This window comes from Acipenser ruthenus, chromosome 1 (genome assembly GCF_902713425.1).
Source record: "Acipenser ruthenus chromosome 1, fAciRut3.2 maternal haplotype, whole genome shotgun sequence".
Taxonomy (NCBI): Eukaryota; Metazoa; Chordata; class Actinopteri; order Acipenseriformes; family Acipenseridae; genus Acipenser; species Acipenser ruthenus.
The window spans coordinates 22,546,728-22,560,422 of record NC_081189.1 but is presented as its reverse complement, the minus strand read 5'-3'; the positions used below and the strand labels follow the sequence as shown (position 1 = coordinate 22,560,422).

Sequence of the window (13,695 nt, the reverse complement as noted above, 5' to 3'; positions counted from 1 at the left end):
ACTTTTCAGGTTACTTGTATTTGTAAAAGTAAACACATTTTAGTACAGTACATCTACTGTAATGTTTATCTTTGCCTGCATGTAAATGTGGTCAGGCGTATACTAATGTTACATGATAAAAAAGCTAAAATCCGGTCCTATCTGTTGCATTGAACGAAATGAAGATGGCTTGCAGTTTATAATGGGTATGCCCTATCTATCTATTGTTTCTTATATACAATGCCTTGCAAAAGTATTCTGTTTTTTATTTTTCTCAAAAATATTTCCCAACATAAAACCAATGTCACCTTACAATAATTGATTTTGAGTTTCTGTGTTTTAAAATAAAATATAAAACAGAACGAAATTTCAATATACCACTTGTAATTCAGTAATATGAAAGAATTGGTCAGGGGTCTGAAAACTTTTGCAAGGCACTGTATATATAGTCCAGTCAATCTCAAATAATCATGTCATTATTGTGATATGCGCCTGATTGGATTGACATTTTTTAAGAATGTTCTTATTTCAGCAGTCCCTTGAGATAACGGGTCTAAGGCACTGTGTCTAGTTATGTTAATTAAGATAAACAGTGCCTAATGCTTGTTCTGAACAGAACCTGAAACTCAGCCCCATAGAGACTTATCTGCAAGATCACTATATAAGCTTACTTTTGTTGTCACACCAGTAAAAGACTTGCATTAAAGGTGTGGTAAAACCCAAGAGCTGAAACCTGGCTTGAACCCAACAAGGTTGGGATTACAAACTGAACATAAGCTCTGTAATGTTAATGGTTTGGGAAGGCATAAGCATTGAGGGTTGTAAAAACGCTCATGCGATTGACACTGGCAATTTGACTTCTATAATAAATCCTTCATCTTAATGTGAGACCTTTTTGTTGGAAAACTTGGTTGTGTTTCTGGAAGGAGAATCTGCACACTAATCAACACATCATATCCAAGTGCCATAAAACTGTGTGGCTTGCATTCATGTCGCTTCTTTTCATTTGGCCTCTCAGTCAGGCGCGGCGAGGCCAAACAGGGAGACAGCCGTCTTTAGAACCTGGAGGAAGGGCTACCCTCAGCCATAGATTCCCTAAGGTTTCCTCCTACGAGCCGAGCGGTTCGTATTTAGTTTCTGCAGGGTGCATGGCAGGCCGATGAGGCCGGGTTCTCCCTCAGTGCATTTCATGCATGGGGGGCGGGCCCTTGTTTCAGCTGCTTACTTTTCATTCATCCTGTTCCTATTTTGTGGGTAGGTGGCATTGTGCCACTGCAGTTGTTGCATTAACCATTCACCATTTTCATTTTTCCAGTCATGGTTTGGCGGCTCATTCTTCTAGGGAGAGGTGGCCCTACGAGCCACTTCCTATCTGTGGCACTGGACTACATGATGTCACCGTGTTTTCGCTAGTCGGCCAGTTTTGCGGATAGCTGTCAGCTCCCACAGACAAGGTCTACAGCCAAATTCATTATCATCATCAAATTGTCTGTTCAATTGCAATTTAAATCATCCACATTGCAGATTCTTCATACTGAATGGGGCTAGCAGGTATCCAAGCAGCGAAGTCAACCAGTATCTGTAGGATGAAGGAACTGAGAGCATGGATTACCCATCAGAATACTTTTGAGCATCCAGGTGAAAAACCTGGTGGGTGGTTTCCACTTCACATACAGTAAGTGTTTAAAAAATAAACCAAAAATCTAATCTGAAACTGTTTATTGATTTAAATGCCATTTATAAATAACAGTACCTTTGGTTTATCTTTGCAAATTCAACTTTATTTTCTTTTTTATTTACAAGTACTCAACATATGTATTAAAAAGAGATGACAGAAAAGGATATTTTAGTTCATGTGTGTATGCTAGATATCATTAAGGCTGTTAAGATGTAAAACACAATGACAGACTGACATTCAGCAGCTGAAATCCCCACACTGCCATCTGTTAACCAACCTTTTATATTCCACTCATCCGTTCCATGTTGGCTGTTTACACAAAAACAATTCCAGATTTATACCAAGGCAGCAGGAAAGGTAATTATATCGATGTGTTATGGTATTAATGAAAATATTTTGTAAAAGAAACCTGGGGTTTATTGAGTCTGCAGTAGATGGTCTGGATTGTGCTGTGTTCCTCCTTTGAACTGCAGCATCCCGGATGAAGATGAATGTGGAGATGTTTTACAGTATGTGAAGTATGCAGGTTTATTGCTAGATGTGGTAATAAGCAGTTATAAAATTATCAAAAAGGAATCTGTATCAGTGTTGGATTTTTTAAATGTGTTTACTGTCCACTGAAGAGTACTGGCCCTCAAGATTTCAGCTAACCAGACAAGCTGAACCAAGGCATCCTCATGCAAACTAGAGTCTTACTTCTATGTAGATTACTGTACCACTATCAAAAAAGTGTTTTGGACCCATCTGTCAATGGCTCCTGCTTAACCCTTTGAGTGCTGGCTTCATATACATTTTGTTCCTTGTGTAGCATAGTTTTCTGTCTGATTATAGTACATCATATATATGTATAACAATATGTTATCAAAAACTAGACAATAAAGGGAAGCTTCAGTCATTTATTTCTGATGTTTGGACATTAACTATTTATTTTTACTTTTGAAACCAGAACAAAAACAAATGGCACTAGAGCAGAAAGCTTTAAAACAAGCTAACAGATTTCTGTATAGCTGTTTCTAGAGTAAGAGGTGTTCCACTCCTGCAGCACTTATCATCAAAGCACAATTTCTTGTTAGTTTAGCTCATTATTTAACGCTCTTAGTCACAGTGTAAATGAGCAATATTCTTTTTTTATTTAAAAACCCAACAACAAATAGTGCAATGACAGGCGCTGAATATGCAGATTGTTTGGGAGACAAGTACATTTCAGAGCAGTAATGTCAGGTCTGGATATTTATAGAAAAGAACATTAACATTTGATGGCTTTGTTGTGCTGACAAAAACGAGAGGATAAAGACATTAAAACAAACACAAAAAGCTAAACAATGTTCTGCCTAGTTTTGCTTTTTCAAGGTATTTTTTTTTTTTTAACCAAGATTTGCCCAACATGGATGCAGCAACCAAACCAAGACCTGGACTAGAAGTGTGCTGTCTGAGTGAAGTGACTTGCCCCCAAATCAAACAGTAAGTTAACAGCTAAACTGGGATTTGAAATACAGACTTGCATAGCGTTTCTTTCTTTCTAAGTGCATTAATATTCTTGACAACATAGCTGAATTTTGAATCCAATGAGAATATTTTTTTCATAACCCACAAAACAGTTGAAGACCCCATGAACATATAATCTAGAAACCTAGAAAACATGGAAACACTTCAATGCACAGTACATTAACTATCATACATCTGACTGCTGTTAAGGAATTGCCATTTTCTTATGTTTGACTGGAAAAACAACCTAGGTATGGAGATTTACTGTATACATGAAATTACCCTGAAATTACATGATAACGATTGCAGCAAGTAGTCTCTAAGCCAAAACACAATTAAAAAACTCTACTAACTCCTTAACTTGACTAGCAGGCAATTGAAATATGACAGAGCCTGTCTCCTCACACACCATCACTCGAGCAAGCAAGAGGGCTGTGACGTAGTAGCTTGCTCACACACACACACACATGCCCACATCCAAGCACACAGCCTCAACTGAGATGATGCAGACACTCTTAGAATATATCACATTAAGCTTATTAATGGTATCTAGATTAAGTATATGGCAAGTTTACTTTTAAAGAAATTCTTCATACAACAATATGAGGTAGATTACTTATAGGTACTTCATCAAGTTTCACTAAAAGTTATTTCACACGCAAAGTGTGCAAACTACATAATTAACAGTACAATTCTATGTGAATGTGTTACAATTAATAAATTTAGTTCCATGAAAGGAAAATGCAACTGGAACCTTTGGTCTGCTGGCTTGGGAGCACAATCTGTCGAAGTGTCCAGTACAAAACTCTCCTCTCTGCAACAAAGTCTTCAATCCTACATTGGATCAAACTTGGCAACAACGCTTTCAATTCTCGATAGAATCAACAAACATCTGCAACAAAGTCTTCAGTCCTCGCTATAGGATCCACAAAAGTGCCTGTCCGCTCTGTCCTTTTCGTTGAATCTTTTAGCTATGCAGGTAGCAGGGCACAGTTTCTTTTGGATACTGTGGTTTTAGGTGTACAGCAGACCTAGACTGGTTTGTCTGATAACAGTCTCTGTAAGTTTTACGGCAGTCCTTCAGCCGGGCCTCAGTCTCGTTGCTTGTGGTTGTTGACTCGCTTGCAGCTTGCTTCCTCATCTTGGGTCTGTTTTCAGGCAGTCCCGTCTTGATTCCATTTTTATAGGCAAGGTCCCGGAGTTGCAGCTTTGCTTAGCAGAGTGACAGCACTTTGTTTACCATTCGATGTGGAGCACAAAATGTTCAGTTTTACTTAGATTTTTATAGTCTTTTCACTCTGCTGAGTAACCACTTTCATGAGATCATTCGTGTATCTTGCCGTTTTAACTCACTAATCTTTGAGATTTGTCCTTTGTCTGCTTCCTTTCGTCCATCAGCTTGTTGTTGCAGTTGGGACTTGTTGACATCTATATTTATGTCTTCCTTGCACCAAACCGCTTGTGTTTGCAGTTTTACAGTCTTCACTGTCCTTTCAGTCTCACTCAGTCCAGATGCCCCCCTCCTAGCCCTGGTCATCTTCAGTTCAGTATTCCTGCCAGGAACCAAGGGGCCCTTTTTCTCAAGACACAGCAGTTTGCTCTTTTTCTCAAGACACAGCAGTTTGCTTTTTTTCCTAAGATACAGCAATTCATTAATTAGTCCAGTTATATAATTAATACACATTCATGTATTATCATATTCAGGGAATATGTCCCACACTCCTATGCTTTCCCTTAGCCCTCTAAATCATGTGTAGATGGGGCTGCCACTGTCTCAAATGTTTTCAATGGAAACACAAACACATTGTGATTAATTATCTTGTGGATAACTAACATATTTATCAAATGGGGCAGTGACAACTGGTGGGAATACGATTGACCAAATGGAGCTTTTGTAAACAGTGCCCAATGTTTAATATGGTGGTGATGAACAATCACTGTAAAGCACAAGCATCACAATACAGGTTTGGGCAGGTCGAGAATGCTTCTTTATTCACTCTGTGTATGAATACAATAGAACATGTATTATTTATGTTTGCATAAGGCCTGGGCATAAGGTTTAATTCTATCCAGACTAAATTTGAACTCTGATAATCTCAGGGGGGTTACAGCACTGCACTAAAATACAGGAAATGCTGTTTTAATCCCAGCTCAGCCATTGATTTCTATTGGGTCTTTGGGCTAGCCAACACGTTGGATGAGGTCTGATTATCAAATGTCAGGAAAAAAGGAATAGCTTCTTCTTCTTCTTCTTCTTCTTCTTCTTCTTCTTATTATTATTATTATTATTATTACCCCACTTTATCAGTTCCTTGTTTCTCTGTATCCTCGATTGGTTGAGTTGGAAGTTGGTTGAGTTGCAGTTGCATTTTTCTCAAGTTGGCTCACCATGTCTGTTTAACCTTCATTAACCCTACAGAGTGTTGTGGTTGTGCTTAAACAAGTATTCGGCCATCCTCATTCGTGGAATGAAAGTTCATGGGGTATACTCTATTGACTTTATTCCTTTTCAAAACAGCGTTAAAATGTACTTTCATTTTAAAACTAGCAGGCAAATAGAACTGAAGCCAGGCCAAAGGAACACACATTTAAATAAAAACAAATATTGAAGTAATTGCAATTAGAACCATTTAGATGATTTTAAATATAAAAACAAGTACAAAAAAATAAAAACAATAATATGAAGCTACTAACTCTTCAATGTTTCTATTAGGTAAAAGCAGGTCCTTGCTGATGGCACTTAATGCCTCCACCTTGTTGACAGTGAACACCATTACACCCCACATTGCATCTGCATGTTTCTGTAGAACAGGATCTAGGTCACAGACCTCAAAAGTATTGTTAGCTGTTCCAGTTTACATTCTGAAAACTTTGAATTTAGTTTACTGCACACAATGATTTGTAATACTCCTATGGAAACTTGCAACCTCAAACAGTGTCATATGCTGTTATCGATTAAAGATAAACCCTAGATACAGCATTTTCTGGTTCGTTCATCCATACTTAAAAACAAAGTTTGTAACTGAAGATGACAAAGCAGATATGAGCGTGCAAATGGCCTGTTGTCCTGTTTTTTTCCACATATGCACATTCATTATGCATGTCTCACGATGGACGAGCTGACTTTGCATTTAACATTCATTATTGTATCCGTGTGGATGGACCAGAGAACATTTATTTTCTCTAAATCAGAGGTTCAAAACGTGCTGTCTTTCAATGGTTAAAATTGAATCAAAATATAAAAATATGCTGACTAGTGTTTTCTGTGTAAATTCATGTCCGGTAAAATAGTCAGAGCAAATGAGAGTTCTAACCTTGCCAAGTTATATAGACTTTTCATGCATTCGACTCCCTCTTATTGCTCTCTATTATTGTACCTCAACCTACGTATTTTGTGGCTTTAGTTCACTGCTTGCATTGTAAAACACCTCTGTAAGGATGGCTGTGCAATCCATAGCACACTTGAGCTGCTCACCCGAGTGCCCTCCATTTCATCAAACAGTAGTTTGTAAGTGTTTGAAGATTTGCTGATCTGTAAAGAAGGGAATGCTCTGTGTTTTTAAAAACAAAAGATCAATTCATTTGTGTCAATGGAAAAAAAGACTGCAATAATTTCAAACTTAGATACATTTTAGTAGCATGTCTGTCTTTTCAGTATGTCTTTAAATTGGATTTCATAAGACCTGTAACATGTAATTGTATCAGGGCTGAAAAAATGCAGCGGCACTTTTAATGAATCTAATCTTGAAAGTAGCAGGTGCATAATGTGCTCCAGCATGGATGATTTATAACAGCACAAATTACTTTAGAATGAACTAAAACGCTGAAGAAATATTATAAATGGAATACATTTCTAGTTTCAAAATCCTCAGCCCTTTACTGTACACTATACCTTTAATCATATCACTATTTTGCTTATCGCAGAATCAGCAGACCTTGGTTGCTGGAAGTCATATGCCCAGGTACATTCACTTCTAACTGAAGAAAGAGCTCTGTGCAATAGCTGTTGCTATGGTTTTTATTAGCGTAATACAACTGCAAGGTGAAAAGCATGTGTTTACAGACAGAGAATGGGAAGATATTATTTCTGTGTAATGTGCATATTTGCAGAAAATTGAATTTTATCCCTGGGATTACGCTAGAGGTACTTTTTTTCCTACTAATGGTGCTGCATCCGAACCTGCCTTGAAGTATTTGTCTTCAACCAGCAAATGTGAAACGCAAATCAGGCTCATGTAATTGCTTTTTTTTTTTTTAGAAGTATAGATTTCAGTACAGTATTCCAAAAATAACACATATTAAATATCTTCTTTAGATCTTGGATTATGGTCCTCTGATATGAAAACTGAAAATTAAATAAATATGGGTCTATTTAATTTACGCCAGTGGTGGCATTTAAACTTAATGCTAATAATTATTATCATTTTTTAATTAATTACTTATGGTTAATGTATTGCTATATAATGCCAGCTAAATATACATTTTAATGCATCCTTTCTCATGCTCCAAAACTTAAATATATTGCTCCTACACCTAATGCAGCAATGTATAATGTAATGCGTTTAATCTCAGTGACAGTATCTTGTTAAAACAATTGTAATTGTTTTACAGTTAGATTATGAAAGATTAACGACGGAAATCATTTGTTTACTGTGACGATTACAAATATTTTGATTAGAATAGAGTACTATAACGTAAAAAAGTAAACACATAAAGAAAAAAAGAGTCTATGGTTTGTTTTATTTGCCACTCACAATTGGGTTTTTCTGTTTCTTTTAAATGCTGCAGCCAGGTACAGATACATACAGGGCATTGAGAGAAAGAAAACTGAACATAGAACTCTGTAAGCATAGAACAAATAAACAAAAATAAGTCTGAGGCATTTTAAAATGTATATATAAAGAATTCATGCTTATTTACTATGACAAAGCAATGTAAACCATTGCAAGCCTGCTTTCTCTTCTTGTTTTAATAGGCATGTGGCAAAGTGGTGATTGATTACAGGTGCGTGCAGTGCAGAGTGGATACAAAACAAACAGTCAATGATTTTTTCAGGTGCAAGGGTGTTTATTGATTTATTTAACAATGTCCAGAGCCTTATGGCAAACATCTGTAAATAATAATGATGGAGTGATACAGCGGCGTGTATCACTCGGTAATTGTAATCCTCGTGTTTGACCCGTAACCAAAAAGTCCAGTTCTATTACATCCACACGAAACACACAACACAAATACAGTTACCAGTGAGTGATATTAGTGCTCGTGGTGCAAAGACAGTTCTCCGTGAACAAAGGGAAAGTGTCGGTGTCCGGGTTTGATGCTGGCTGAATAGCGACAGCTCCGGATCTTTAGTAGCAGTCTAAAATAACAAACAAACAGTTTTTACTTAGACAAACTAAAACACAACACTCACGTTTTGGCAACACAGGATTCTCCTTCTAGGTTTAGGCTAACCATTTACAAAGGAACAGATCACTTACACTATGTCCCCTATTTATACCCTCGCTCATGACCCCTAGGTTAACGAGCACATCCGCTCCTCCAATCCTCAGATGCCACGTCGTTTACCATCTGGGTCATTGAGTTTGGGTACGCCCCTTTCCTAAATGACCGACTTCCACCTACCCTAAGGAATAAATTGTCGTGCCATTTAGTTAAGGGTACTCTGTTCCTTTTACACAGTGCCCTCACAGGTCGGAAGGGAGATCTAAGACCAAGAATCATTCGATCTCTGTCACAAGGCAACATTGTGATAAGTTGACTGTTTTAATTTGCAGTTTGGACTGTAAGCATCTAGGGATGTATACCATGTTTTAAAAACATTCCGCGTTATTAATTTAGTGACCTTGCTTTCGAAGGCCAGACTTCAGAGTACAGAAATCTTTACACTGACGTATAACATGGAACTACTACTTTAGTGGTTACAGCTTAATTCCCGTATTTGTCAGGGTAAGGGGTAATAGTTACTTGGCACTTCATTAACCATAGTTTATCACTGAGTAAAGGTAGTGTACATGGTACCACATTGTGACTTCAATAATAAACACAAATGTGTGCACTTTATCTCTTTTAAATTATTAATGGCAGTAATAGATAAGAAATGCTACAATAATTAGCAAATAATTACTGTGTGGCTGGGTGGTCCAGTGGTTAAAGAAAAGGGCTTATAACCAGGAGGTCCCCAGTTCAAATCCCACCTCAGCCACTAACTCATTGTGTGACCCTGAGCAAGTCACTTAACCTCCTTGTGCTCTGTCTTTCGGGTGAGATGTAATTGTAAGTGACTCTGCAGCATAGTTCACACACCCTAGTCTCTGTAAGTCGCCTTGGATAAAGGCGTCTGTTAAATAAACAAATAATAATAACATTATAATGACCACATTCTAATATAGTTTTCAAATAATTACTCGGTTCTTCATATTGTACTAGTAGGTACCATGTTGTTTTAATAAAAAAAAGATTAGCACTGTCAGACAACAGATAAAACTCCCCTTATTGCAGCCTAAACTTGGTCAGAAGAAATCCTGCTGCTGTCAGCTGCTGAAACATTTCCAGAACTAGCAACCAGGTCATCACTTAAGTGCAATGCTGATTCCAAGCATAATCATCTAAAAGCTTAAGAAAGTTTTATGTAACTTCAATAACAACGTCAAGCAATAATGATGAGGTCCACTGTTTGAAGTAGTCTATGTAAAATACAATTACTCATTTCCAGATGGTGTTTTTTTTTTCTTCTTTTTTTTCAGATGAATCACAGCCAGCAGATTCTCAGGCTTGTTACATACTGAAGGCTGTTTGTACATGGAAGCTAAAACAAGATTAAGTCACAGTCTTCCCAGGTCATCAATTTGGATCTTTCACGTTCTCTTTAAAAATCAGACACAACAGCACACAGAGGGTTGGACAAGGATTAAGAAAAACTAATATCCTGCCATGGGTGGATTCGACATCTAGGTCTTTAGAAATATACCTATAAATATTCTCATGCCCCAAATCAGAACAGCTCCAAAAGGGTCTTAGCTGATGAATTTATTAATTGATCATAAATTATACCTGCCAGATCTCAGTTTGTGTTCTTTATTTTCATATATTATTTTATAGTAGCACTGAATTCTGAGGAGTGAAATTCTCTCTACCCCTTCAAAGGTTTTTTTTTTGTTTTCCTGTCATTAACCAACCACCTTCTTTGCCCAAATGCCTGAAATTCTTTGCAGCCAGTGGCATTATTTGACACCAAAGACATTTCAGAGGCGAAATGAACTAGAAGGTTAACAGGCTACCTACTTTAAGTAAATAAACTGAGAGCTTTCTTAAGGCACTATATAATATTGGTTTTAGAGAGAATTGTGTGAACATTTTGCTTAGACTTTAATTTCATATACATCATTTCACTATTTTACTGGGGTATTATTACGGCTTATATTGCACTCATGTGCGTGTTTAAGCATGTTTTAGCCATGTGCTAAAAAAAAATGGATGCATTTTTTACTGTAAAGTCACAATAAAATAGATACAGTACAAAGTTCTGTAAAATCTGTAATTCCAAAGCTGGTTAGGACATTGTAAACTGTAAACCTGAATAAAAATATACATGATAGCATGGACAGCAGCTGAGATAGAAAGGCCATTTTCCCCTTGGGGAATGGGAGGAGGCATGGTGAAGGTCTGTTCCATTACAGAAGGAGGAGCTGCATGGTGAAGGTCTGTTCCATTACAGAAGGAGGAGCTTCCATGTCCTGACTGAACATCAGCTTGCATTATTTAGATTGATTTTTTTCATTATATTTTCAAGAATGGGCAACTGGAGGGCCGCATCCAGCCCACCAGACCATTTTAGTTGGTCTGCCAACAGTAACAGATCTTTTTTTCTGTCATGATTATATATATATATATATATATATATATATATATATATATATATATATATATATATATATATATATATATATATATATATATATACACATGTATATTGTATTTTTGCTATGATAAGCATACTTATGTGGAAGACTGATTGCTAGGAGGGTGGGTGTTCACTTGTTTTGGTAGTGTGTATGCTGTAAAAGGAAATTTAATAATTTAGATGATATTGAAAAAGACTACCGGAAGCCATAATAGTAGTACAGTATTTCATGTTAGATTTTGAAATGTCACATTTTTCAATTTTTGTCAGTTTTTCTTTAAGTATATGGAAAAGTACAAAGCAATATGTAATTCAATATGTTAACGTCAAATTATTCAGCAGGTTTCATTCGACTTCGTGACCCAAAATGAGTTCATTCTATATGGTGATGCAAAACTTTTGCCCATATCTGTACTTGATTTTTTCCTGAACATGGAGGTAAGACCAAATGCCTTGTATGTAGGCAAATACAGGTACATGCATTTCAGGGAAACTGAAAAAAGTTAAGAATTACATTTTATTTGTGTTATTATTAGTTATTAACCCCCCACTCTTCTGCACAGATCTATTTTAGAGGAGCACTTACAGTTTTACACAGTTATGTTAACATGCTGTATTGTAGCAATTATTTCTGAGTTATGCATTATGTAGCCTACTAAAATAAATGTATGGCCCGCCAAAGGTTTTCATGGATTTTGTGGCCTCTACTACCTCAAAGTTGGATATACTTGAAATGCATATCAAACCTGTTTTCAAGAAAGTCCACCCTCCTATTGGGACAGGCGTTCATTCATTTACAGTCCAGCAATCTGTACAACATTCTCGCAATAAATGATTTCTTAAGAAGCACAGGCACATTAAATCTAAAACTTACACGCGGTTATTGCGGTGTAATATTTGGTTTCACAATTACAATAACCCATGCAGTTCCCTCGACCTACATCAATTATCTTTGTAGCCAAGGGGGGAAGAACAGCTGAGTGTTATGCGTTTCCCATTGACTTTGCTCTGTTATAAATCAAACAGATTACATCCACCATGTCCATGACTGATGGTCTGCAGCAGCTTTGGAAAAGTATTGCCCACACTCAGCAACTCCATCAAAACTAGGAACTCAGATGTCAGGATTCAGTAATAAGATGTCTCTGTTGCTGTCCATAATTGACCTCATTTTTCATTAAATGCCTTCGGCTAACGACACCTAACTCATCACAGTTAATTATCTAGCAAGTTATGCCTGCTGTGCCGAATATTAATGCTGAAATCTTATTAAATGTAGAAGAAAGTGTCACAGACATGCTGTAACATCAGGCTGAAGAATGAACAGCCTGCAATTAAAGAAAACAATAATTCTGGACACAGTTTTAAATTTAAACACAATCAAATCTCATTAAACAACAAATACATTCATAAATAAAAATATATCAATGTCTGTTTATGTACACGGTTGCTTGTGGTATATACACACATGATTACTATTTAAAGACTACAATCAGATTTTGCAGAAGAGCAAATTGTGTTTAACATTACCGAACAAATATCCCTTTCCTTAATGTTGTTTCAGTGGAGTTACACCTACACTGTACAGCTATGGGCTAAAGTTTTGGTCACCCTATAGAAAGAACAAATTGTGCTTCATAAAGTTGAATGAAACCTGCTGAATAATGTTATGTTGACATATTTAATTACATACCACTTTGTAGTTTTCCATATATAAACTGACATACTGTACTACAGTTAGCGCCTCTTTATCGGGACGCCTCAGGAGAAGGAAAAATATCCTGAATAAGCGGCTGTCCCAATTAAACGAGAGGCAGTTGGGATGACCTTAATCACAATTTTTTGTTTCTTAATGAAAAGTAAAAGAATGAAATCACATCACATTATGATTCACGGGGCGCTTGCAAGGGCTGAGGGGCTTTTATTAAGGAGTGTTAGGAGACGGGACAGACAGGATCGGACAGACCCTCACTCTCAGAGGACCGGAGAAGCGTTCTCACAACATAAATAGCATTGGGAAGAACCGTCTCCCAGAGTTGTACCCCATTTAAGCAGAAATCCTGATTATCAGTATCCCGATTAGTATATGATCAGGATTCAGAAATAAGGTGTCTCCATTACTTTCATTAAATGCAGAAATACAATGTCTTTGTTACTGTAGATAATTGGCCTTAATTGTCAATGTTTTATTTTTCCTGCATCAAAGACAGCTCATATGTAAAATTACGAACCTTCTCTGATAGGGCTGAATGAATTATAAGCAAAAGTTTATCATGTACTTTATCTCAAAGTGAAACTGTATTTTCCCAGCATGTCTACTGCTGGAACATGTGTATGCTAAATGTGACCAGTAATGATTAAATGCAGCCAGGCCTTAGGCTCAACTATATTATTTGCGTCTGCTCATAGGGTAATAATAATTAAAGGGAAAGTGAATGTAGATCAGATAATGTTCATGACTCAGTGATTTTGAGTGCAGTTGACGTCTGTGTTATTAAACTTGTTGATTAAATCAAATCCATTAGGAAACCAACAGGCATATGGACTATTATACTGTATGCATGCATGCACCTACACGCAGAGCAACAGACCAGTAAAGGACACGTTCTGTAGATGAGAAAAAAACCCTGTAATCTTCACTTATAAACAC

The 13,695-nt window shown here is 36.8% G+C and overlaps 1 long non-coding RNA gene across 1 annotated transcript; it reads left to right on the top strand.

Moving 5' to 3' along the window:
* Positions 1-1,455: 1,455 nt before the first annotated feature.
* LOC131740215 (uncharacterized) lies at positions 1,456-10,209 on the top strand. The gene is made up of 3 exons (XR_009330845.1): positions 1,456-1,654; positions 3,031-3,118; positions 9,889-10,209. It is a non-coding gene; the product is annotated as an uncharacterized LOC131740215 (long non-coding RNA).
* Positions 10,210-13,695: the final 3,486 nt, after the last annotated feature.